This window comes from Acomys russatus, chromosome 11 (genome assembly GCF_903995435.1).
Source record: "Acomys russatus chromosome 11, mAcoRus1.1, whole genome shotgun sequence".
NCBI lineage: Eukaryota > Metazoa > Chordata > Mammalia > Rodentia > Muridae > Acomys > Acomys russatus.
Window position 1 is genome coordinate 36467184 of NC_067147.1, and position 25545 is coordinate 36492728.

Here is a 25545-nt window from a genome sequence, read left to right on the forward strand (position 1 = left end):
TGTGAAGGTAGTGGCGGGCAAATGGTCCAATCACAACTGGGGGTACTGTTGTACCCCCTCATTCTTACAGCTGGGCAAGCCTAGGTGTAGGAGGCTAAGGGCTGTCTGAGGTGGTACAGCTAGTGAAGGCTGCAGCTGGAGGGAAAGCCACTGCCCTGTAGGTGCTGAGGAAAGTGTTCAATGGGAGCAGGTACTCAGAACCACTTACCACCAGCACCGGGAGCCAGGACATCCACTTGCAGTCCCCCATGTAGGTCATGATCTCCTGGAAGTGCACCTGAAAGACATATTGCACTAGTTTTAGGTGGTGCGGCTGCTTTCATCCTCGCCGCTTCTCAGTGGGTGAAGGCAACTTTCCAGCAGACAGCACGGGGAACGGCACATCCTGCAGAATAGACAGGCTCTAAGGTAAGCTCCAGGCTGACGACCCTGAGGCCAGCTCAGGCATCCTCACCAGCATCACACCACGCCCTAGAAAGAACCTGAAAGAACCCCCAGAGGGAAGGCTGAGTGCGTGGGCCCTGCTGTTAAGCTGGGAGCTTGGGGCTAGTGTTTACAATGCTCTTCAGTTTGAAGAGGAACTTTGGGCAAGCTTCCACCATGAGGTGCCCTGGGATGGCCCTGCCTGTTGGGATCCAGGACAGCAAGAATCTTGAATACTGACCATCAGGTCCATTAGAATGGACGAGTCAGATAATGTGGTTCAGCCACGTAGTTTTATAGTTGAAGCAATGGGAGGCCATAGAGGCTAAGTGACTTGTCCAAGGCCACACAGTTATTTAATGTTATAAAGAATAGCCATTGTGCGGGGATTCACATATTTGCACCAACTACTACATTAGTGCATGGCTCTGCCATAGTGTTATCTGCTCACCTTTTCACTGTGAACTGGGGTTTGTGTTTCCATGTCAAGCTATTTTATGGGAGTATGAGTATTAATTATCATACATTTTAACAAGAGATACTGTGCTCATGGGAGCTGCTGGATTCCCCAGGTGCCACACTATGGCCATGATGTTAGCACTGGGGGTAACCTAACTACAAAGGCATAGTCTCTTTGAGAGGTAAAGCATACTAGGAACCTTCCAGAATCCACTCATTACATAAATATCAAATCAAACTGAGTCCTCAGGAACCCCCTAGCTTTTTTTTAATCCCACATTCCCCTTTTGTTACGATTGGGAACCAGTAATTCACAAATAGCACACAAAAGAATACTGGGTAGGGAGGCTCAAAGCAGACATGGTACCCGGAAGCCACTTCTGCCCTCTGTCTCCTTATCCTCTTGTCTTTCCCCCTACTTGTCAGAACTCGGCCCCACAATATCCTAAAGACACTGAGAAAAGTAGCCAAAGGATTATGCGTTGAAAATAAGTCAAAGAAGAGAGGAGCTGCATACATTGGGCAGGGTCAGGGAGATCCTGAGTGTTTGGATGCTCAGCATCTGCTTTCTGATCCCGGCAGGTAGAAGGTCCTGTTCAGTCTGGGTTCTAGGACTAGAGCACACATTTAGGACGGAAATACCCCAGATATAAACAGGCTGAGAGGCAGGGAGGGTCCGTATCTGAGGAACTTGGAATTTACAGTGTTCAGGACCTGTTTCCTTCCTGAGCAGTCCTGTCCAGCCTCTTGCCTCTTCTCCATGGAACAGAAAAGTGTCCACACTCCTGTCTAAGGAGGATAAATGGGATCTAAGTAGGGGTCTGAGATGTCACTCTTACTTATCACCACAATAACTGAACAAGAAAGTTCTGGGCTGGGGGTGCAGCCAGCCCAGTGGTAAAATATTACCTGTCCCTCCTCCCCCATCCAAGCATATGGGATGGGCCCTGGGTCTGGCCCCCAAGCACAAGGACAAGAATATAGATGCTTCAGTTGCCTGGAGCATCATGCAGGGCTCAGTGTCCACTGCTGAGTGACAAAGACTTCATACAGAAGACCTTCCTGGCTACGGCTGTGAAGCTGTCTGTATGCACAGGCGTGGGCTCTGAGCGGCATCCTGTTCTTACAGCAGAGACTGTCTTTGGCTGGAAGTAAAAAAGTATAGAGGCAGCCATGGACCAAGGATGAGAGTGGGTGGCTTAGTCCCACTTTGTGAACTTTGTGATGAGAAGAAGACCACGGAGCTATTTCACTCCGGGGAGAAGTGTGTTTCTTCTGAAGATGGGCATTCTGCAAGAGTCCAGGGAGACCTGGCCAGGGTCACTGGCAAGGCCTTGAGAGAGACGGGGTCTAGATCTCCTATTGGCTCAACCACATGGCTCAGACACCTCAGGGTTGCTCTCACAGATCACTGCTGTGACTGGGTGGCCTGCCAGAAATGGCGGAGCTTCCAGACACTTTTGCACCTCAGTCCCATGAGTCAAGATGAAAGTGCCCAGGTTGCCCTCAATTGTGAACTTGTTGGGTGTTTTCCTTCTGGCAAGGAACAAGCTAGGGCAGGCATCAGGGGAGGCAGGGAGGCCCAGCCTATAGGCTGAGAGGCTGGCTATGGCCCTAATGGGTGGGCTGGGGGTGAGGCAGCTGAGGTCAGCCATGGGGTGGCTTCCCTGCACACACACACACACTCCTGCCACAGGTTCAATGTTCTGACCTTGCTTAGGGACAGAGGGATTAGCAGGGACGAGTGAGTTTTCACAGTAACTGTGGATACAGACAGAGGCTCTGGGTACTGGAGGCCTTCCAAGAGGCATATTAATGGTTTTTTATTTAATTGACTTCTAATTATAGCAGAGTCTTGGGAGCTTCCCTGAAACACGGGAAAGGCCTGTGGGCCTGCACACTTTGGTGTCAGCCTAGAGCAGTTTTTGAAAGGCTCATTAGAGACGTGTCCAATAAAACTAGGGTCAAAAGGAAAACAAACAGACAAAAGTAAACAAAAAGCTTGTAGCGTCTTCAGTGTCTGGAACCACGGATGAGCGTTCGTAACTAACTTATGAATAGCTGGGCTTCTGTCAAAGGACTCTGCCCCCTTTGGGGCCTGAGTGTGAGTGTGAGTGTGAGGAAGGCAGGAAGTTGCAGTGGGCTGGTGACCAGTTTGTGTTAGTTACCTTGGCCTCACTGTGGTGAAGAAATACCTGACAGGAACCATTTCACAGGAGAAAGGTTTATTTTGGCTCACAGTTTCAGAGCGTTCAGCCCATCAGGACAGGAGGGCTGTGGCAGGATGGAGCAACTCTGTGAGAAGCAGTGCCTATAATGGTCGGCTCTCGCCTTCTTCTCTTTTGTCCTACACATAGCCTATAAGACAGCTGCTGTGTGAAGCAGGAGGCAGAGAAAGATCAGAGAACGGTGCTGGGGTTGTCACCAGCACTGAAGGCACCACGGAGTCCTGGCAGGAATGTCATGGTGAGGCCCTTAGGTCTGTCCTGCCTGTCCTGTGTGTGTGTGTTCAATACATGACATCCCGGCTGGAGACCTTGGGAACGGGGCAGACATTGACAAAGGTGTTCCTCCTCATAGGCTCTCTTTCTCACAGTGAACTTCCCAGGCTGAATGCACCTCGGTGCCGAGCTTTGTCCACAGGACCTCATGGAGAAGGCCAGGGACACAGGAGAGCACATTCCTCCTCATAAGGGACTGATGGAGGAGGCTTGTGGCTTCAGCTCTCAGCAGGACAGGGTAAGCAGGGAACATACCACGGCTTTCTCAGGTGCTAGATGGTTTCTTCTAGGTGGGCACATAGATCCCACTTATCTCTGTGCTGCTGTGGGGCCTTTGGGGACACACACATGTGGCCACTGGCTCTCTGAGGCTGGGGCTGTCCTCTTCTCGTGTCACAGCCTCATCTATGGGTGGCACTGGAACTCAGGGTGGTGGTGGTGGTGGTGGTAGAGTGTGTCATTTCTATAGTGGTCTAGACCAAGCCTATTATTTACTTACTGCATGTTAAGTTATTTCATCTCACCACCCCTATGCAGAAGGGGCTCCTATGATTCCATGTTATTCATGCAGTGGCCCAACACAGACAAGCTGAGTAACTTGCCCAAGGCTGCACAGTAGTGAGCAAAGTTTGGATCCGAACACACATAGTTCATCCAGCATCTGTTCTCACCACTGGCCACAGTCCACTGAGCGGACAAGCTCTAGGTCCAGATACAGGACTCCACAGAGGTCTGCAAGAGCAAGGAGCTCTGCTTCAGTGTTCCGCCCTCCCCTTGCCTGCTGCCTTTTCAACCCTATTTGAGGAGCATCAGGGCCCTTCTCTATAAAACTGGAATAACTTGGCTCCTTAGCCAGCTGAGTGATAACTATGATTAAGGATGGCACAATGAGACAGGGTTTGGGACCCCTGCCGAGGTGATGGGATGAGGACAGTGGACGCCGTGACATATCTGCGTGCCACCCTCTCAGGTTGGGAGGAAGAGCTTGATCCCCTTAGTGTGAGCTACTAGGCAATGCCTGAGATTCAGCACGCCACCAGCACAAACCTCTTCTTCCAGGACTCTGATGTCAGCTTGGATAGTCAGACAAGGTATAAACACATAGGCCAGACCAGAATGTCACACTGACCCACGTGTTCCCATGCTCCAGGTGGAACCCTAGGCCCCGCATCATCAGCATCTCTCTGCCCAGACCTGCTGTTTGGGGGTCTGCATTTCCACCGCATCTGATGCGTGTGAGCGCATTGAGGCATGAGAAACATAGTCTCAGTTGTCACCTGGGAGCACAGTGCAGAACTCAATGTTTAACTAAGCCCCAGGAACACAGAAAGAAAGACGGACTTAGCGAGGCCTCTCTCTGCCTAAGTCTGCCGTCCAGCAGCATCCCTCATCTATATTCTGCAGTATCCTTAATTATGTTTATCCATACATGCATCCATGTAGAAGGACTGTGGACAATATCCCAGGTGAAGACAGTCTAGGCGGGTCTTGTCTCAGAACAGATACCAAAAGGTTCACTCTTGTTTTCTTTTAACCTTTTTTCCCTCTTATGTAAGATAGCTACGTTGTATAATAAAGTCTAATTGTTAAAAAAATAAAAAAATAAAGCCAACATATCCATCCATGTTTCTGTATAGCTGCTATAAAATTGTTCACGCAGCTGTCTTACAGACTGTGGATCAGAGAAAGACAGGGTTCCTGTCTGAGGAGAAATGCACTAAATTATATAGGCATTATGCAAACACTAAATTATATAGAAGTTTAGGCACATCGTCCCAAATCCTCTCCTCAGACTTTGCATCTTGACTGGCAGCTTGTCTCGGTTCTCTGAAGGTGACTATCCCTCCTGCCAGTCACCCAAGACAGCCCAGTCTCTGCCATTCCACGATCTTCTAGCCTGCTGGGCTACCCCTGAATGAAGAGGGGGTGCCATGGGTACCACCTTGGGTACATCCTATCCCACATCTATCAACTGACACAGGATGGGCAAACGCGCAGAGTCACTTTTTTTAATGTGTGTGGGCCAAGGTTGCCTCCGTATTTTAGCTTTCTCTGCTCTACTCACTTGAGTTCCCGCATTAGGCAACAGAATGCGGTTCTTCTTGTCCTCATCATGTTGCAGTGACTGGAAGCAGAGGTCTGGCCATCCCTGCATCCCCCCAGCCCTGTGACTCCCTTAGGTGGCCATGTCCGATAGGAAAGAGGTGAGGTCTGCAGCGGGGCTCACCCAGCTCCTCTGTGGAGCAAGGCCAGGTGTGGGCAGCCAGCAATGTGTGGGAGGCAGATGCAAGGCTAGGTCCTCCCTCCTCCACCTCCCAAGCTTTCTACCAAAGGAGGAGCCTGAGGGGAGGCTGCTGGTGGCCTCCCCGAGCTTTAGGATCCTCTGATCTCCCAAAGGCCCCCCAGTTCTCTCTAACACAGATAGACTTTCGTTCCTGCCAGAAGCTGGGGTTCGTTGGCACAGCAAGTAAAAATGTTTCTGATTGATTCTTGGTGGTATCACTGCTCAGTGGTGCAGAAATGAATCCATCTTCCCTTTATTTCCCCTCTTATTCTCCTCCTCCCTTTTTTTTTTTTTTTTTTTTTTTTGAGACAAGGTTTCTCAGTAGACCAGGCTGGCCTTGGACTCACAGAGATCGGCCTGCCTCTGCCTCCTGGATGCTGGGATTAAAGGTGTGCACCACCACCGCCCAGCCCATCCTCCCTTTCTTGTGTTTGGAAAAATCTGCATCATTTCCTCCACTGGACCCTCCGGGGAAGGGTCCTCATATCATGCTTGGTGTGACAGTGTACCTCAGGCATAGGTCTCCAATGAACCAGGAGCCTCCATTCCTTCTGTTTCTTACTGGGCCCTGTGGCAAGTGAGGCCACCCATGGTTCTGATAGAAAAAGACTCTCATGGCCAAGTGGCTAGGGATGGCCCAGAGCAAAAACAGAAAACCAACCAAAACAAACAAAACAAACAAAACAAAACACCACAAAACAAACAAACAAACAAAAATAAAAAACAAGCAAAAAAAAACTTGGCAGTGTCACCAAGCAGAGTCTTAGAGGGACAGAGAATGAAGCTGAGGCAGAAACACTTGAGCACGGAGTACGTGGAGGCACTGAGAAGTTCAAAGCACACCACATGAGGTAGAGCACCAGGCACCATCGTTTATCACTGCACTGAGGTCTGCATCCAGAAAGATCTGGGTGATGATCTCAGAGCGGGGAGGGCTTATCCGGCTTCTGCTGTCTCCCAGGGGCTACAGGGCATGTGTTCTCAACAGACACTTGTACTTGGAAACACACAAGTACACGCCCACAGATCACAATGGGGATGTTCTGAAGAAGTTATCTGTATGCGGGTGTCATACACTGCTCTTGCCCAACCCTAAAAGGTACAGCCCAGCACACAGCATGTGTGGTGCAGCCTACTGCTCCCGGGGCCACGGTGAAGAGAATAAGTGGAAATACAGAAAACACAAGCAAAACTGTGTTGGGAAGAGACACAGTGAATGCAGGGTGTGCAAGCCTGATGTCGGTGCAACACTAAACATTGCTTTAGAGTCAGTTGCATTTCTTTAATTTAAAGATTTATTTTAGTTGTGTGTGTGTGTCTATGTGAGTATGTATATGAGTATGTGTGTGAGTGTGCAGTGTGTGTGCAAATGAGTGTGGACTCTCACGAAAGCCGTAAAGAGCATCGGACCCTCCAGGAGCCAGAGTTACAGGCAATTATGAGCCTCCAGACATGGATGTTAGGAACTGAACTTGGGTCCTCTGCAAGAGCGGTTCACACTCTCAATAGCCTAGCCACCTCGTTCTTTGATAAGTAAAGCAGGTGCATTCCAAAGCAACAATTAAAAGTTAATATAATAAGTACTTAAGTAACAGAGTAGCTCATTACCATCAGCTACTGTGAAGTGCTGTAGATAATTTTATTATGCGTTTTCTGTTACACAGTTGGCACCACCATAGGTTTGTTTATACCAAGGTCACCACAAACACATGAAGAATGCGTTTGCTGCAAGGGTATCGTGGCTGCAATGCCACCGGGCCACAGGAAGGTCTCAGTTCCATTACAATCTCATAGAGTAACTGTTGTATATGCAGTTTGTTGTTGTACTTTAGTGTTGTTACATGCTGCTCCCTCCCTCCCTCCCTCCCTCCCTCCCCTCCCCTCCCCTCCCCTTTCCTCTCTCTGTCTGTGTATGGGCATGCAGTACTTACCTCTCATGGTCTGCCTATCTGCCAGCCCCTTTGTCCATCACAAAGCAATGGAGGGACTGTATTAAAGGGTCAGAGCATTAGGAGGGTTGAGAACCACTGGCTTAAAGCATAATAGTGTCTGCCCACAGCCATCGCAGCCACAGCCTTCTCAGAACCAGAACTGCTCACTGGCTGTCTTATGTGGTCACTCTCAACAAAATCTGTCGGATCTTTTATGCACAGATTCAGAGAGCAGTAGCTTTTGTGTGGCCTCTGTCCCTGTGTGTTGGGATCTTGGTCCTGGTAGCCTCCTCCAGCAAGGAGACCCAGCTACTCAGTAAGTCACTCGGTGAGTATGGGATTTGGCAAGGCTGCCACACAGAGGGGACAACAGCAGTCGGAGGGAACTTCCTTGAACACCCCCAGGCTGTTTGGTGAGCACTGCATGGCCCCCGTTGCTGGCAGATGCTCAGTCACATGCAGACCTCTCTTTCTACCACCCAGCACTGCCACAGAGGCACTGGCCACTCCCTACACACCCCATAGAGTCTATGGAGGAGCAGAGAGAGCGATTTTTCTCTATGAATACAATATCAGGAATGCTTTGGGAATGTCCTACACTCGGTGGGGACTGTTGAGGCACAAGTGAAGAGCCACTTAGTGTTTCTTCCTTTTTAGAGTTTTGTTAGTAGGAGTCCCAGAGCCAGAGGGCAAGGCAGCTAAGGCTGGGCTCTGGAGGGCAAGAGGTTCCAGTTAGAGAAGGGGCGGGCTCCAAGTGCTGTGGGTGTGGCCTCATCACATCCGTGTCATCTACAACCTTGTGAAAACCACGGAAATCACAAGGATCAGGATCAGTGTGCCCACTCTCTCCTCTCTTTTGCTGCTCGTGCTCAGACTGAGGCTGGAGAGGCTAGGTTTCTCCTTCGCCCCGCACCCACACCGTGACCCATAACCCACACCATGACCCATGACAGCTTCCGAAACTTTTTGCTTCTGGTACATTCCCACTTTCTTCTTGACCCTTTCAATATCAGGGTAGCTTAACTTCCTGGTACCACACTTCCCACGAAGGGTTCACACTCCAGGAACCAAATGGGACAATGTGTTAAGATCACTTGATAGCAGACACACACACACACACACACACACACACACACACACACACACACACACACACACACACACACACAAACCACCTGTGCCCCAGGCTCTCGGAATTTGAGTGGACAGGATTTGATTTGTTTGTATTTCATAAGTAGATGTACCCCTAATCCTGGGGCTAGGCCTCCCCATCTGCCCCCACTGTCAGAAATAACCCAGCACAGGTGTTGCTTCACACAGATGACCCGGATGGAGCAGACTATAAATAGCCATTATGTGTTGCCCTTCAGAGAGCGCTTTGTTTTTCTATCTTAAATTCGAGTCCCAACATGAAGCAAGGAACTTGAAGATTTGGATCCTTCCTGTCAAAATGAGAGTCTTGTTCCACCGGTTTGAAAGAGCGTTCTCTTTGCAAGTATGGTAACAGGAAGGACTCGGGGAGGCCATGATACCTTGCAAACTCAGCCAGGACCCCAGAGATGGATCTGCTTTGTATCACCCCAGGGCCTGTGCTGGATGGAGCAGAAGACAGAGATAGCTCACACCCTCCTGAGAGCTTGGGAATCAGTGAGGCCGAGAGTAAAACCTGTTCCTGGCTCCATTCATTCTCCATACAGCTAAACCGCTCGCTAACAGAGGCAGATTATAATATAATGCAGTTACCCTCTGCCCTCTTTCCCACCCGGCCCCTTCTTCAAGGTGGAGTAGCTGAAGCCATTGTCGACTGTTCAATACACTTCATAGAAAAGGAATAGAAAAGGTGGGGGCTGTAGCTCAGTGCAGGGTACCTAGCACGCATGAGGCACTTGCCCTGACTGACCCAGGGACTGATTTACAAACAGGAAAGTAGGACAGCCCTTGCTGACACAGGCTGTAACTAGCCTAGAGGATCCCCAACCGGCGTGGTTCTAACAGTCACCCAGGATTGGGTAAACTTGCTTCCTGTCTTCTGCACAAAAATTTCAGAGCGAAGACTGGGCTTCAATGCAGCGACAAGACAGGAGGAAGAGGCTAGTGTTCCACTGTATGGATGGGCAGCTGTGGTTGATGACAACAGGTTGAACCCAAAGCGCGCTCGGAGTCAAATGTTCCCAATACAAAGAGATGATAAACGTCTGACTGACATGATGGACATGCCAACCACCCTGACCTATGACACCATTAAATACCATTCTGTACTCCACAAATCTGTATAATTATTATGTGCTAATTAGAACTTTAAAAAAAAAAAAAAGATGGTGGCATCTTTTGATTGTGTTGAATGACAGAACACAGTGCTGCCTGGGTTGGCCTTGCCTGCATGTTGGTGTTTTCACTCCCCTGGAGAGATGCTGCTGGGCCGGGTCAAGATGGATAAGAGACCGCCCTGAGCAGTCAGTCCCCTTGCAGGAGTCATTTCTGCTCCCTGTGCCTTAGTGACCTCACTTTTCAAGTGGGGTAAAAAGAGGTCGGACTTTCACAGATGGTAAGAAGAGGAAGGACTTTAAAGTGAGGGGCTTGAGAAGACTTGGATCGGCAGCGTGCACATGGAACCAGAAGAATGGTGTTCTCTTTCAAACGTGAAAATAGTTCGCCGGTGACAATGTTGGTGGGAGCTGCCCCTGTTGTGCCTAACCTAACGGGACTGCCATTCGTCTGTCAGTGGGATGGACCATAGGACCATTTCCTACACTAGGAAGGAGCTGGGACATTCATGCCCTTGGTAGGTAAGATTTCCCTGCTACTATGTCTGCCTAGCCTTGTAGTGTTAAGTGTCAGAGTTGGGGGTGGGGGCAGAAAGGCCATCAGAGCAGAGACAGGAGCAGCTCAGGTCCAGGGATAGAAGAGATGGGCTGCAGGTCCTGTTGTGCAGAGAGAAGAGCTGGGCCACAGAGCCAGGTCCAGATGCCCTAGACGCCACTGAGTCAGCACAAGGACAGAGGCGGCTACTGACTACAGAGCCAGGCTTAGTGAAATCTCCCTTGCTGCCTATGTCGATGACAGCCTGGGGGGCGGGGCGGGGACGACCCATAGCATTTCTGCCTAATTGGAATTGGGGCAGTTGCATCAGTTTGGTGATTTTTAAAGGTCTGTCTTGCTTTCAATTAGTGCATCTCGGAGCCTCTGACCGTAGGGAGTTGTGGCTGTATGCATGTGTGGCATTGCCTGTTTGCATGGAAACCTCACCTTCTGATGGCATGGGGGTGGGGTTTTATCTGGGAACAAAGAATCATACAAAGCACAATGTGTGTGGCTGAACCCTCCTCCAGAGGCTCTGGGAGAGGCTAGTGGGTGCTTTGCCAAAGAATGAAGCAGGCAAAAAAAAAAAACCCAAAACAAAACAAAACAAAAAAACCCTCCCCCCCAAAACACAAAAAAACCCTGTTTATTAGGTGTTCCACGTGCGTTCCAATGCTGTCATGGTTGGAATGCCATGGTTTATTTATCTGTACATCAAGAGCCCTCCAATGATGCCAAAGTACTTAGACCTGCACTATACTGGTACCACAATAAAATTAAAGTTTTAAAGCCTGAAACCCGCTAACATTAAAATCCTGGAAAGGGTTGCTTTGAGACCTCACGAAAGCCAGGTGAAAAGTTGGTGGAATGAATAAAATTTGCTCTATCTGGGCATCATAAACACCAGCCACCTAGAATTCCAGGGGAAAATGATTGGAAAATAATACAGCTAATTTTTTTTTTTTTAAACGAGACATAATTTATTTCAAAGATCGTGGGTCCCAAATGGATAAAGGAAATGTGGTCTGTACAATCAGTGGAATATAAGGAAGGAAGCAAACCCTGCCATGTGCTTTGTGGCTTAGGGACAAATGTTGTGTAGTTCAATTTAGTCAGGTGCCCAGAGTGCCTAACCCTCTAAAAGTAGAAGCATGGATGCCTAGGGCAGGTGTTGCCCTGTGAGCAATTGTTCTGTTCTGTGCTCTCTTCTGCCCAAAGAAAAGGCAATTCAAGTGAACTAGAGATCCCCAGCCTGGATCTGTCCCACTGCACATCTCCGCCTTGCTGCTGGACGCTCTAATCCTCAAGCATGAGGAACCAGCCATTTGGGAGGGCTGCCAAGTGTTCGGTGTCTTTGAGGACACAACGCCCTCCTCCTGGCAGTCCTCCACTCCAGGTAAGATGTGCTCAGCGTGCATCCTGGCAGCGCCACCCGGCACTCCCAGCCTCACTCACCTCACAGAGAGGGGCTCCTTGGAATCACCCAGATTCCTGCTGGCACCTGCAGTCGGGGCTGTTCTTTGGGATGGTGACACACCTGGGACAACAGACATATGAGCATGTCTACATTAGCCCAGGTCCTACCAGGAACAGGGGCTCTTAAGAGCGCATGGGTCTGTCCTGAGCCATCTGTGCTTCCTACAAAGCATAGCCTCTGCCTTACGATCTTTAACTGCTCAAGTGAGATGGCTTTGGCGGTTACTGTTCCCCAAAGAGAACAGCTTTAAGGCTGCGCTCTTGTCTTGTCTTCCACGGATGCTGCATTCCTTTAAGAAGCAGCAGACCTCTTTACTGGAAAAATTCCAAGGACTTTGCTCACACTTACAGCTACCCACAGCCTCTCGGCTAATTGGAAGTTGGGGCAGTTGTATGACAAAAGGATCACGGTTCCCTGACTATCATGTTACATAAGTTTGGTGACCTTAAAAAGTCTGCTTGACTACTGCAAATTAATAATAGTTACTTCTGGGTGAGAGAATTAAGATTCCCTTTTGTTTTCTTCTTCATATTTTATTACCCTGTTTGATTTTTAAACTTTTAACAAAGACCTTTGTTGTTGTTGGTGGTGGTTGGTTGGTTTTTTGTTTGTTTGTTTGTTTGTTTGAGACAGGGTTTCTCTGTGTAGCCTTGGCTGTCTTGGACTCACTCTGTAGACCAGGCTGGCCTCGAACTCACAGAGATCCACCTGCCTCTGCTTCCCGAGTGCTGGAGTTAAAGGCATGAGTCACCATGTTTGGCTAGCTTAGACCATTTTTTAAAAAAGCACTAAAATAATTATCTTTAAGAAGAAAGGAATAGTATTCACAGATAGATAGATAGATAGATAATATTGTGTCACTCTTTTTCAATCAGTAGTAGAATGTGGGCTGGCTATCCTGTGCTCATTGTATGGCTATGTTGGTAGGGCCTGGGCCAGCCAGCTAAGGGTGACCTTGCCTTTACCTCTGATTGCTGAGGGCCACGATTTCCTGCTGCTATCACACCTAAGAAACCAGCCTTCAAACCAGGGCGTGACTCATGAGTAAGGTCATGGAACATCTTTTATTTTCCTTAGAAGCTGCCTGGGGATTTCTTCTCTTGCCCACTAGATGGGTTTCTTGAAGCTGGAAGCCAGGTTTGCAGCCGCAGGAACCTGTGCCTCCTACCTGAGAGCCCCTGCAGCCCACAACGCACATGACGATGGATCGTCTCATTTCTCCCAAATCCCACACATACGCACTGCCCATGACTTACCAGTGCCCAGATTTTCACGGTGTTTAGTGGCAGATGTCATGGGCAACTGACCATAGGATACCATGTCCAGCTTAAAGATTCATGAGTTCCCCATGGCCAACGTCCTTGTTTTGTGAGGGTTATGAAGCGAGCAGTGTCTGGTTAGAAAGTCTTGCCTCCCTGGGATATGGAGACAGCTGTGGCACCTGGGCCCGCCAGGCAGGCAGAGAGTGCATACACTGCCAGGCTGTAATTCTGGAAGGACACCTGGAATATGTCTGACCTCAGGCAATGGCTGTAAAACATAGGGGCACATGCGAGCTTTCACAGCAGAGATTTCCACAGCCCTCTGAAACATATTCTTTCTATATGCACAACAGTCCCCAACTTACAGTTTTGTGAAAGAATAATGATAAGAAAGCAATGTTCATTTCCTAGGAGCCACACTTCAATGACCACTAACCATACCCAGTGTTGTTCTCACCCACACAAGGCAGGCTTTGTGTTAAGTGATTTTAACCAGCTGCAGGCTGGTGTTAAGTGTCCTGAGTATGAGTGAGGCAGGCCAGAAGCCCCGACACTGGGTAGACTAGGTGTCCTGAGGGTGGTTTCTGATTTATGATGTTTTAATAGCACCTTATAGTAGGTCACAGATTGTCATTATGTTTTACAAGGACCAAAGCTATGACTAGCAGTAGGCAGGGTAAGGTCCGATTAATGCAGGAAATGCAAGGACTGTTTAATCCTCTCCATTTGAAGGCCATGTGATGGAGAGGTAGGGCAGGGGACATAGTTTTTTTTCCACAGAGGCACCAAGTTTGTCCTCACCATTTGCAACCCTCTCTGTCCAAGAAGTGCATAGCTGTGCTGGCTAGTTTTCTGATGTAAGCTCGAAAGAAAGAGATACTCTCATTTGAGAAAGGGCCTCCTCCATCAGATTGGTCTGTATGCAAGTCTACAGTGTATTTTTAAAAAATTAGTTGTTGATGGGGAGGCCCCAGCTCACTGTGGGTGGTGCCATCCCTGATGCTGGTGATCCTGGGTTCTATAAGAAAGCAGGCTGGGCAAGTCAGGGGAAGCAAGCCAGTAAGCAACACCCCTCCATGGCCTCTGCATCAGCTCCTGCCTCCAGGTTCCTGCCCTGTTTGAGTTCCTGTCTGACTTCCTTGGACGACGGACTATGGTGTTGAAGTGTAAGCTGAGTAAAACCATTCCTCCCCAAGTTGTTTTTGGTCACAGAGCTTCATCACAGCAGAATCCCTAACTAGGACAGTGGCTTTGGAACTGACGTGCCAGGGTGGTAGGGGACAAAGGAACACAAACACACCTACAGGAATAGCTGGGATTAGTAGGCCATGCGCACTGATGGGGATGCACCAGCAGCCCAGAAACTCAGCGGTCTATTGTATACAGCTGAACAAGGGGGCGGATTTATTATAAGCAGCCGAAGGAGGGGGCGGGTTGCTCATCTTGGCAGGTGTCCCTGTAAGAGCGCAGTCTTAGGCTGCAGTCATCCAAGAGGAGGAAGCTGCACACATCGTCAGCATCCACATTTGACTAGGGGAAGGACTTGCCATTCCCATGGGCTTGAGGCATTAGCGTCCTTGACACGGCCATGGTCATGCTAACAACACACTTTCACTCAGGACTCCATCTGCTCCCATGCTCTCTATTCTGCTGGCACTGCCCTTGGTCCCACCTGGGTCCTCCACTGGGGCCCTCCATTCCACCTCATAGATGGAGCTCCCCAGGGCACGGACCTGGTAGTGGAAGTTCAGGGCGAGCTAGGGGTCAATAATTTGGGCAGAGGTAAAGTACAGCTGCATCGTAGTCTCAGCAAATGATGTCCCTGTAGGGTTGCCCTGGCGCCCCTGCCTTTACACTCCCCAGCTTGAGCAGGAATTGCGTGTGTCTGATACAAGTAGGGAGTGTGTCGTTGGCGGAGCTGCTGGCTGGGGTCTCAGCTGTAGTTTCTACGGTGCCTCACTTCATCCAAGCATCTGGTAGGACAAATGCTGTGTTCTGGGGGGCCATCTAGGCAACTCACCTATTATAGCCTATCTACTTCTGGTCCTTGTTCACCAGGCTGATAACTACCTACCCAAGTGTTTCTGAGCACCCTAAGGATTCTATAGAGGTTGATGGCAGCTGTGCATCGAATCTTCTTAGTATCCATCTTCTGTTCCATCTACTTTGGTGGCATGACCAACCTCTAGTAGATGTTCAAGAAAGACCCTAAACTTAATAGACAGTCACCAAGAGCCGAATTGACACTTATTCCTAGAACCTCAGCAACTGTGTCTAAGATCATCTAAGGCCAGGACGTCTGTCATTCGTGACTACTGTACTAGCAGGTAGTGAACGTCAAGAAGATCGAAAGTAATACAGAGGACAGTATAAGTGATGAGAGTGGAAGGATGTCAGCCGTATTGAAAGTCAAATGTGTATCCAAAAGTCATTATTTCTAACCCTTGAGATGGCTTGCTGATGAGCTTCCATGGGGATGGGCATCTGGGTGGTGGCAATGTGCTTTAGAGAAGAGTGCTTTACCATGATGGGTAGGACACCTCACCCAGGCCTTCGAGTCCTTCGCCCATACTTATACTGAGGATACAGTGCTAAATGCATCTAGAGACTCATGCATTTTTGCCAGCCCAGGAGCTCCTCCTAGATTTATGTCCTACAGTGTAGATCTTTGCAAAACTTTATTGAGAGAAATATCCAAAGGACTACCCTGTTACAGCATAGCTCCGTTCTTATTAACGCAGCAGACCTTGCTGTGCTCTGAGACTGGAGTGCCCAGATGAATAAGGCTGGACTGCAGACCAATGAGAAGGGCTGAGGGACATTTTTTTTTTTTTTCATATGAAGGCAGGAGTGCCAGCTGCTCTCCTGTAGTGCTGCTGTGCTGTTTGTGGAGCGCATCCTGGGTAAAGGCAATTGATGTCATCTTAAGGCCTTGGGGAAAAGGAGAGGGTTTGAGCTGGTCCTGATGCTCAGAATGATCAGAAGGTGGTTACACTAGTTTGTTTATGGGTGTGATGGGCAGTTTTTGCCAGCCTGCCATAAAGTAGAGTCACCTGGGAAAAACGACTAGCAATCGAGGAATTGCCTGTGTCACCCTGGCCAGGAGGAAACTCCATGGAACATTCTCTTGATTAATAGTTGATATAAGAGAGCCCGGCCTGATGTGGCCAGGACCACCTCTGGGCAGGTGGTCCTGGATTGCGTAAGAAAGCGGGCTGAGCAGGCTGAGGCCTGCAATCCAGTAAGCCTTGCTCCTTCGTGGCTTCGCCTTCGGCTCTCGCCTTGAGTTCCTACCTTGACTTCCTCTAGTGATGAACTGTTACCTGGAAATGTAAAATGAAATAACTCCTTTCTTCCCAAAGTTTTGTTTGTTTGTTTGTTTGGTCTTCATGTTTTTCACAGCAACAGAAAAGCGAACCAGAACATGGGTGAGGTAGGGCCACATGTGAGGTATTAAGAAATAGAGGTAGCAGGTAGTTTGAGGATTAGCTGCAAAAACCTTGACTATATAGATTCTGTCTCTTGTGAGTAGCTAAGCCAGGAGACAGTGGGTTTCTGAGCAGTGGAAGGGCATGATAAAAATGTATTAATCCTTTGATTTTAGATACTTTTAATTGATATAAGTTCAGTTCACTGTTCTTTCATAGCCTCCTGAGTGTTAGCTATTTTTCTTTTTAGTTTAAGAAAACAAAACAAAACAAAACCTCACTCTCTTTGCTAAACTTGTCCATCTGCTCACTGACTGTGCTCAAATTTTCCATTAAGTCATTGAGCATATTAAAATTAGTTGTTCTGGGCTGGGGAGATGGCTCAGAGGTTATGAGCACTGTCTGCGCTTCCAGAGGTCCTGAGTTCAATTCTCAGCAACCACATGATGGCTCATAACCATCTAGAATGAGGTCTGGTGCCCTCTTCTGGTGTGCAGGGGAACAGGCAGGTAAAAAAAAAACTATACATAATTAAAAAACAAATAAATCTTAAAAAAATATAAAGTAAATAAATAAAATTAGTTGTTCTTAAGTCTTTGTTACTTCCAACAAGGAAGTTGTTTCTATCAACTATTTTTAAAAATAATAATAATTATTATTATATATTATTTATACATAAATATAAGAATTATATATAATATAATAATAATTATTATAAGTCACATTTTTCTACTTCATGTAACTGGAATGTTTTCTTGTACATAACATTATAATGATTTATTACAGGGAATCTAAAGACAAGATTATACTTTGACAGTTGTTAAATTAGTGGAAAGTTCTGCTGACACTCTTGGGCTTGATTTTACCAGCTAGCCTGTTGAAGTTACTGCCTTTAGCTCTAAGGATTGGACTGATTGTTTTTCCTGCAGTATGACAGTTGTTAAATTAGTGGAAAGTTCTGCTGACAATCTTGGGCTTGACTTTACCAGCTAGCCTGTTGAAGTTACTGCCTTTAGCTCTAAGGATTGGACTGATTGTTTTTCCTGCGGTATGACCTTTCAGAGGCCTCAATTGACAAACTTCCCCCAACGAGGCCACACCTCATAATCCTTCTCAAACAACTCTACTAACTGGGAACCAAGTATTCAAATACAAATACAATAGCTCATTTGTAGAATATTTGTTTCTCATACACTTGGCTTCCCAGTGCCACAAGAAAACAAGTAACAACATTCCTTGTTTGGTCACTTAGTAGCTATCTGTTCTTGAAGACTGAACTAAATAGTTCAGAGTGTAATGGTTGTCTCATCAGGAAACAGCTCCGTCTAGAGCTTATCCCAGAGTGTCTGGCACGTATGAGTGCCAAGAAATGCTCAGTAGTATATTTATTTTCCATTTTTTGAAGCAGTTTGCCCTTTTATCCCTTAAAGCAGTGGTTCTCAACCTTCCTAACACTGCGACCCTTTACTGCAGTTCCTCATGTGGTGGCGACCCCCTCCTCCCAACCATAACATTGTTTTCATTGCTATTTCATAACTGTAATCTTGCTACTGTTATGAATCATAATCTAATGGTTCAAGGAATTTCATTTTATTGGTGAATCACAAATAAGTTAATTCTCTAATATTCGACCTTCATATTGGTTCCAATTTTCACTATTATACTGTTGCAATAAACATCTTTGTGTCGTCTATATGATGGGATTCTTCCTATAAATTGTGAAGGGAAGAATTATGAAGCTGGAGGGCACGAGATTAAAACCTGAGCTGTGAAAACGGCACCCTGAGGCCTCATTTACAACCTAAAATGAATCTGCGTCATCTTAATAGGCAGGTTCTGATATCTATCTGTTCTGGGAAGCCAGAACCACACACATGAGCCCAGCGACTTTTATAGTAGTTTGATTGAGTACAATTTCCCTATATTATTACTTCACTGTGCTCAGATGCCTGCATCTCCCAGGCTCTTCCTGCACCATCAGAATGGGATGAAAAAAAGTGTGTGTGTGTGTGTGTGTGTGTGTGTGTGTGTGTGACTGCTTATTTCTTCTTCTTCCCCACCCTAGATTTCTGTAATTAGGATCTCAAATTTGTGAGGCCCAGAAGAGATGACGTCCTGTGAACTAACTGCACGTGCACCTATGGGTCTGCAAACCATGTCCTTGGGATTCCTTGGTGGCCTCTACGTGGCTGTTTTCCATCAGCTCTGTGACAGGGCAAAGCCCACGCACGGCTGCTTGAAAGCAGAGCCAACACCTTTGAACTCTCCCGTGAAAGCCACTGGTCTTAGTCATGGGGTTAGGAAGTCACCTGAGCAGACACTGGGTTCATCTGACTCACTGTGTTCATTTTTAACGACTGTCTTCAGAGGCTGCAAATAAAGCGCCACCTGGCTTGCTTGGTGCCCCCAGCAGGCTAGATTGTTCTAGGTAGACAGCAGCTGGGTTCCTCTGCCCTGCCCTGCTTTTCCGGCTCCCCTCACTGAAACTGAGGCTCTGAACCTCTGATCTACATCCACACACCTGGATAAACTCAGGTTAGACTGCAGAATCCTCAGGTATGTCCAACTGCAGTTGACGTGTAATTGCTGGGGTGTTACAAATCATTTGATGTCCAAACTCTGTCACCAGGCCTACCAGGGAAAGCCGGCAGAGGCGATGATCCCTGAAGATCCTTGCCTTTTAATGTACCCGAGTTATTCCAAAGGGTATTTGTTTTCCCCTCCACTCCTCTAATTGATGCAGCTGTTGCCCGGCCTCATCTGCATTTAGCTAAATATTATGTCTTTGTAACGTTTTTGATCTTCATTAATTATAGCTCAGGAAAGCTGACAAAGGCAACCTGCCTCTTAATATAAACAAGATTAATTGCACGGTTCCTGCAGAAAATGAACTACTAGCCGTTTGACAAGAAAAAAAAAGTTTGTCTTTAAGCAGCCTTTGGATAAAAAAAAAAAAAAAAAAAAAAAAAAATTAAAACTGTTACAGGAAGTGCCGAAGCTGCCAAATTACCATGCCCGCGAGCCTCGCCCTCATTATCAGACTAAATGAACGCACACACCCCTACACTTTCATCCTGCTCCAGGCCCAAGGACAAGAAAGGCGGGATTGAAAAAAAAAAGGTGGGGGGTAGCCTTTATTCAAAGAAGTGTCTCTGAAGTCTGGAATGCACCCTGGTGTTTGAAGCCGAGATTTATACCTGACACCTTTCCCTAAGCTCATTGTTGGGACTCGCCTGTTTTCACATCAACCGCAGAGGGCTGCTGGAGCTGTTTCAGCTCCTAACGACCATAATCTAAGATAAATACATGGGGATTGTGATCACTTTCATTAGCAACCGTGAGCCATCCCCTCTTCAGTGGGAAAGCCTAAAACAGGCAAATGGGCTGAGGTGGGAGGCTCATTCCGAGGGTTTGCTGAGGGCAAAGGGCAGACAGAGAATGCTGGGGGCAGAGCACTGCTGGCGGCTAAGATGACAGCTCCTTGTAAAACCACAGAGCCAGTGTTGCAGTTAGGAAGCTGGGTTGTGCCCTGAGGTCTCTACGGGACTGCATCTGTGAAAACACTGAGTAGCCTGGGGGTGGGGGTGGGGACCTGACAGTCCAAGAGCGAGTTCCTTTGTTTGGGCCACTGAAGCCCTAGGCTACTCCAAAGGATGGGTGGGGAGTGTGGGCTTTCCTGCCTTTAGGGTGCATGGGGGGGATGCGGGGGGGGGGGGGGGGTGGCAGGGAAGGCACAGGGTCCGAGCAGGATGGGGGCATAGAAATGGAGTCTATGGGAGTCCCAGTTGCATCATGCAATATCCTCCCCCTTTGACAAGCCCTCTTGAAGTGGCTCCACAGCTGGCGAGAGAGGTAACTCCAGTCACCAGCCATGAAGAACAGATGCTGTGCTTGCTCCCAAGGTCAAGGTCATGCTTGGGATGTGGGCTACGGCCTGGGGAACATTTGTGCCAACTCAAGCTCTCTGTGGATTCCCATGAATTCCTGACTTCAAGAACATGCTGGAATAGTGCCTAATGGTGTGTGTGTGGCGGGGGGGGGGGGGGGCTTGTGATACAGGGGAAGTCAGACATCAGTAACGCTGTTAAGGATGCTTACAGCATCAAGCTTGGGATCATGGCTGCTGGAACACCCTGGGCTCAGTCCTGCAGACTTGTGTAGTTTGGAGGGTAAAGAGATGAGCTAGCAGTGATGGTTTATCCCCCGAGTCCCTGAGAATCATGGGAGAGAATCCAAGCTTGCCAGTGTGTGAAGTAGGAGACACCGCTGGGAGGCGAGGCATGATGGCGCACTTCAGTGCCCTTAGCTAGCAGCACCATGACAGTCTCAAGAGGTGGGAGGGATGGAAGGAAGGCAGCTTTTGCTGAAGAATCTAAACCATAAAACCATAATGTTTCCAGGTAGATGGGGGGGGGGGGGGGGGGGGGGGGGGGGGGGGGGGGGGTGGGGGGAGGGAGGGACTCTATTATATGGATTCTTCATTATCTGGCAGTTTGGGACCCTCCTGGACCCTCCGTGAGCACAACACTGCTTCTCTCCATGCTTTGTTTATCTGTGGTATTTAAAAACTATGTCAAAGCCGGGCAGTGGTGGCGCATGCCTTTAATCCCAGCACTCGGGAGGCAGAGGCAGGCGGATCGCTGTGAGTTCGAGGCCAGCCTGGTCTACAAAGTGAGTCCAGGACAGCCAAGGATACACAGAGAAACCTTGTCTCGAAAAACAAAAGATAACAAAAACCTATGCCAAGATTACTTAGGTTTTCAGATTTCAAAGAGACCTGGTTCTGGTGGCAGTCACAGGGCTTGGGAGCAGTGGAACCTACATTCCTTGGGGCCTCTGGCCAAGACACCCTGTATGGGGGGGGTGGTGGTTTGAATAAGAATTCTCCCCTCCCCAATAGGCTCTTATATCTGAATGCTTAGTCACCAGGGAGTGGAATGCTTTCATAGGACTAGAAGAATTGGGGGGTGTGGCTTTGTTGAAGGGAGCATGTCATGGGATGAGCTTTGAGGTTTCAGATGTCCCTGCCAGGTCCAGTCACTGTTTATCTCTCTATGCCTTTGTGTCTTTGCCTCTCTGTCTCTGTGCCTGCCGGTCAGGATGTAGCTCTCAATTACTTCTTCTCCAGCACTGTATCTGCTGCCACACTCCCTGTCATGATGGGGTATAACCCCAGGAACTGGCTCCTGATGCCCCATATTTGGCCAGCTTTTCCCACAGGGAATGCTTACCTGAACCAAGTATGTACAGGGCATTCTGTAGCTTGGTGGCAGCACTGACCAACAACAGGAAGCTGTGACTGCCCCAACACTAACAATTCAACAAACCTACTGCCATATTAACCAGGCCCATACATCTTACACACACACACACACACACACACACACACACACACACGCACCGCACATGCACACACGCACGCACACGCACATGCACAGCATGCATATGCGCCCTCACGCCTGCACACGTAACTGAAGGAAATTTTAAAAAGTGTTTATTATACAAGTCTGACTTCATTCTATCCTATGTTACAATGCTATTCTTAAAGAAAGAAAAACGCTGGTCTCAACCCACTCACTGGAGGTCATGATGCACAGCCCTCCACGGGTGTTAGGTGCCTGTTGACACATGCGTCACACTGATGTCCTAACCCCAGCTAACAATCAGGATTGAGGGCAACTGGGCATCTGATTGAAGATAGGGCCTGGGATGTATGTGGCTCTGACTTCCAAACCCTGGCACTGCAAACAATAGGAAGCTATGGATTAAGATAACTGTCTAAATTCATTCTACTGCTAGTGAGTAACTATGGCCCCACGCCAAAGCCAACCATTTGCCGGAATGGCTTTCTCATGCTTGCCTATATATATCACACAGGATTCTTATGGCCACATACAGAACTAGGCTGTACTTGGCAGAGCGATGGTGGTTAAAAACGCAAATCTGGAGAGCTTCCCACTTCAATGGTTTTGTTAAAAATCTACAAACAAGAAATCTAGGGGCAATTCGTGTATTGTAAATTAATAAGAGAGCTTCCCCATGGAGGCTACTGTGGATGCTGGTCCTCACAGGGATTTCAGAGTAACAACCAACGAAATGTGACACAGCCCTGTGTGCCCGGGTACCACGGAAGACTGTTCACTCTCCCTTGCCTGTCCCTCATCAAAATACTAAAAAGGCTGCAAGACCCTGTTTCGCAGTATTTAGATCATTTGGCCATGCAAATGAGTCAAAAGTAATATTCCAGTATATCAAAGTGTGCTGTAAAGTTTTACATTATCTAATCTTATTGGAAATCCTGTGGCAACTGTAAGACTTCCTCTGTGAGCAAAAGCATAGCAAGTAGGCTGCAAGCTTTGTAAAGTTCACAAGAGCCATGGGAGAAAGGAATTTCATTTGCACTTAAAGATCCTTTGTTGGTACTCTAAAATTTAGTAAAAAGTCAAATTATAAAAAAAAGTGAGAAAGCTGTCTTAAGTTTTTAGTCTGTGGTCACTGTAGATTCGCTTGTAGTCGCAGTGTGTATCATTTCATTGTCCCCTGTCACCGCTGCCCAGTTTGCCCCACTGGGGTCAGATGTACAGTCACAGTGTGGTAGCACCACTCTGTACAATCCCATGAGAACATCAATGTTCCCAAGATACTTCACAGTTTCTATAGACATCTCAAGGACTCCATGTCATAAAATGTATGACGTAGGAGAATGGGCACCTCAGTTAGTACGTAATGGCCCTGGGGATCCCACAGTATGCTATGACTGATTGTGGTGACTCTGACGTTGAGGGTCTTGTGGGAAAAGCTGACCCTGTGATCTGAAGCCTGCGAGGGAGGATCCCTTCTCTCTGACATTCTGAATAGGAGACGGGCAGTCAGAAACAGGCCCTGTGTGAAGAAGCCCAGGCATACAGAAGGAGATCAGCAGCGGACAGAGAAGGGAACTGAGCCCTCGCCCCGGGGCCAAGCTCAGCCAATCCTCATCTTAGTCTCAGCCGGTGTCCATCTTGCCGTAGCCCCCAGCTCAGCCCAGCCCAGCACCATGTCCAGTACGCACACAGTCCCTGCCCCAGCTCAACACCAGCACTTGCCTCTCCCCAGCCCCATCCATAGCCTCAGGTCCAGCACGGCCCCAACCCAATTCCAGCAGAGGCCAACCATTTCCCAAATGGTTTTGCTCAGCCAGTAGTTGAGACCTATTGGGGCTTGTGGCTGAGAACTGCACTCTGGCAAGCGTGCTTGAGACGTTGAGTTCTTCATGTATGAAGTTTAAGTTAAGTGCATGTGAGCAGGCATAGTGGCTGCCTCAATGAATGGCTCAGAAGGTGGACTTTCAGATTCTACCCACCCTCAGCCCCCCACCCCCGCCAAGAGCTCTACTTGAAAATATTTAGTTGTCTTGATAAGCCTGCTCTCAGTCTGCTCTGGGAGAAGCGGTCCCACTGCGAGACCTGGAATTTCCTGAGCTCCTACTGATGAGTTGTGCTGGAGCCGGAAGCCAACCACGCCACATGTTACTAGAGCAATCCTTGTTGTATGATGCTCAAAGCAATCCTTCTCATGGTAAGCAGGGAAGGAGAGGAGCTGACACGGAAGGGCTATTGTTCAGTGACCAAGTCTGTGAGCATCAGAAACTGAAGCTAACTGATTCTAAAACACACACACACACACACACACACACACACACACACACACACACACACACACATGCAAAGTGGAAGTCCACAGGAAGCTCCCACAGACCCAGATCCCAAACTGAGGCTCGCCACTCATGCTGTGGCTCTTCCTAGCCAGAACGTGGTCTCAACAGGTGTGGCAGTGCCCGCCTCTGATCCCACCTACTAGGGACACCGAGGAAGGAGGCCTGGGAGTTTAAGGATTTCCTGGGCTAAAAGGTGAGTTCAAGGCAGGCCTTGGTTACTGGGTCTCAAAAAAGTAAAAAGAGAGCAGAGTACAGTGGCGCATGCCTGTAATCCCAGCACTCAGGGAGGCAGAGGCAGGTAGGATTGCTGTGAGTTCTAGGCAAGTCTGGTCTACAAAGTGAGTCCAGGACAGCCAAGGCTACACAACGAAACCCTATCTCGAAACACCCAAAACCCAAAACAAACAGTGTAAAGAGAAAGCTGGTGACATGATTAAGTGATAGCACTTGCCTGGCACTGCAAGGCTCTAGATTCAACCCTCCTCCCACCCCCCAGTCAGTGAGACAAAGAAGCAAGTATAATGCCCATTCAGAGTGCTTCAGACAAAATCTTTTGGGGAAACTCAACAAGCCATCCATAACGACAAAAATAAAACTGTACACCAGCAATACATTTAGAGCAAGGATCAATTCATTCCCATTAGCTTAGTGAGGTCCTGTAAATTTCAGCTTAACATTGAAAAATTAAAAAAAAAAAATTCAATAATCTAAAGCTTTATCTTCAATACTACAACTCACTGACAGTCCCAGGACTTCCTAAAGGCATACTTTATTTAATATTGCCCCATTTAAAACATTTCTCCAAGTCAGAAAATGTGCGTGCGTGCGTGCGTGCGTGTGTGTATGTGGATGAAGAGTGGTCCCAGGTGTCTCTTTGAATGAATGATAGTATATGTTCCACTTGTCCTCAAATCCACTAAGAGAAAGAGGTTGCCATCAAGGAAGCGCTTAGGAGAATCTGACTGCATTTTCTTCTGCATTCCACAGGGGAACCAGGGTCTGCCCCCCCCCCCGTACCTTTGAACACCTGTGTGCTTTTCCCAGTTCCTTGTGGGGACTGCCTTGATGGGGAGGCCTGTGGCCTCATGGCTGTTAGGTTGGCGTTTGATGCTGGGGAGGTGTGGCATTTGGCAGGGGAAAAGAGGGCAGCAGGGGTTTTATCACATCACAGAGGAAACCCAAGATGGGGGCCTTTCATGTCCTGGACCCTTCCCCTGCTTCAGACTCCTCTGCCCCAAGGTTTCCCTTCCGTATCCAACCCTTCAGGCAAAGATGCTTTTCCCTC

The 25545-nt window shown here is 48.2% G+C and overlaps 1 protein-coding gene across 1 annotated transcript in view; it reads left to right on the forward strand.

Annotated features, from left to right (window-relative positions):
• Positions 1-25545, forward strand: part of Ranbp2 (RAN binding protein 2) — a 531879-nt gene that overhangs the window by 151967 nt on the left and 354367 nt on the right. The gene's annotated exons all lie outside the window — the stretch shown is intronic.